This window comes from Nothoprocta perdicaria, unplaced genomic scaffold, assembly GCF_003342845.1.
Source record: "Nothoprocta perdicaria isolate Ctin4 unplaced genomic scaffold, notPer1 scaffold_208, whole genome shotgun sequence".
NCBI classification, from domain to species: Eukaryota; Metazoa; Chordata; class Aves; order Tinamiformes; family Tinamidae; genus Nothoprocta; species Nothoprocta perdicaria.
The window spans coordinates 209,069-211,313 of record NW_020455294.1 but is presented as its reverse complement, the minus strand read 5'-3'; positions in this window follow the sequence as shown (position 1 = coordinate 211,313).

Sequence of the window (2,245 nt, the reverse complement as noted above, 5' to 3'; positions counted from 1 at the left end):
CACCGGCCTTGCCGCGCTGGGTGCAGCTCCCTGGAGCTCCCCGGAGCTCCCTGCAGGCCTGCACCTCTCCACGCGCCGGCCTCGCCGCGCCGGCTGCAGCTCCCTGCACGCCGCCGCGCGCACCTGCCGCGCAGGCGGTAGCGCCCTGTTTTGCACAGCGGAAGCACCCACTTCCTTTCCTTTACACCTAAAAAAAAAAATAAATAAAAAATAGAAAGCCCAGGCACGCTCCTCCTCCCCATTCCGAAGCGCTACACCCATGTCCGTCTGGACCTTGGGTGGGCTCATCCGGTGAGGCGCCCTGGTGCCCAAGGAGGTCTATAGTTCACTGTAATGCCAGGTAGCTCAACTTCATGACCGGTGAGGTGGGATGGGGTGGGGAGGGTCCCCTGCCCCACGTGCASGTCCCCATGGTGAGGCTGCGGGGCAGAAGGTGCCGTCGGCCTTGGGACACCAATGGGCCTCTTGCCTTGCCCGTGTCCGGCTGCCGTGAGGATGTTTTGCCAGGTGGAATCCCAGATTTATGTCCTYGACAGTGCTAATCCATGGAGCTGGAACTCCCACCCAAGCGAACACGAGGATGGACGGCCCTCCTGGGTGAAACCCCAGTCCTCCCAGTGTTGGCACCAGCACGGCCCCTTACCACAAGAGTCCAGGGTTTCTGCTGTCTGTGCTTCAAACACACAGAGCACTGGAGGAGCTCAGGATCCCGCTTTCCCTGGGTGAAACACCAGCATGGGGCTCAGTGCCTGCTCTGCTGGTGTCTTCCCCGTCACGGTGGTCCAAGGACCCGTTAGCTCTGCGCAAGCACGAGCAACCCAGCCACTGATGGATGGACATAGGAAACCCCCATCGTACAAAGCAGTAAGTTTTGTATTTTACTGAGGGGTTCTTCTCTCATCCGGCGCTCTTTCCCTTCGGGAGATGCAATGCTACAACTCTTGAMCTACAGGAGCATCTCCACTAGCAGAAGGTTGTTTAGCCAATTTTCACTATTACTCCACTACTTTAAACTTGTAGAAATTCATGGCAATATCACTCACTGTGTAATTTCTATACAAATGACTCACCATACATGAGTACACAGATTAGTAGAGTCTAATGCAGCTAAATTGTAAGATATTATAAATATTATGCAATTAAAAAATGGGCTGGGCTTTTCTAGCACATGAGGCAGATCTAGGTTTAACTTAACTGTAATCTTAACTTTGACATTTCTAGGCTTGAGTGTTTTCCAGTAAAAGTCTGAATGTCCCGCCATGGGAATTTCCTAGGTTTTAGGAGTTTTGAAAGGAAAGAAAAAAGGAAAAAAAACAAACCAAACCAAACCCCCAAACCAAGCAAGATGACCTAATCACTGCTAAGTACAACAAAAGTACCCGGTGTGATTCTGTGATACCCCAAACCACTGAGAAGACCCTGAGAGCCTCTTGGTCTCTGACAGCCTTGGTGGTCTCTGGTGGACAGCAGTGGTGGGGAAGAGGGTCGTGCGGCCCCGGGAGAGGCTGCGCTCCTGCGGACGCCTTGGGGAGCGCCGCGGCGGAGGGAAGAGCTCTCCCCACGGCAAGGCTGCYGGGTGGGTGATTTGGGAACCTCTGCTTGGAGGGAGAAGCCCAGGGCTTCGTGGTGCCGATGCGGCCGCACCGGCTGAGGGACCTTTTGAGTGACTTCCCCTGTGGTGAGTTGTGCTGGCAGCGGGAATCTTCTCCCGGCAGGGGCAAATCCCGCACAGCCGTCGGCAGCTGCCAGGTCGGAGGGTCTCTCTATGTTTCTGCCACACATGAAGCAGGGTTTAGCGACCACCCAGGGACTCAGGGCGACACGGGGACCTGTGCTGGCCACGGGTCTGTGATGCCGGGCGGGATTTCCATGGGCTTTCGTGGCTGGAGCCCGTCCGTGGGGCAGCGCGGAGGGGCGACGCTCGGGGCGCCTGCGGAGCGGGGCTGGCGGGTCCGCCTTGCCCGCTCGCCTTTCGCCCCCTCGCAGCGGCGCCTTCGCAGCAAAACCTGAAGTCGGCCAAGATTTCGGGCGGGATCTCTGGGCCCGTACAGTCATTCCCCGCTCCCAGCTCYGCGCTGAGAGCGACACCCGCCACCCCACCCCCCGCGGCACAACGCCTCTCACGCACCGACCGAAAGAGGAAAGAAGAAAGAAAGAGAAAAAAGCCCCACAGAGAACACCCACTTCACCCAGGCGCGGCGAGGAGAGGCGCAGCCCGCGGAGCCCGCGCGCTGCCGCGGGACCA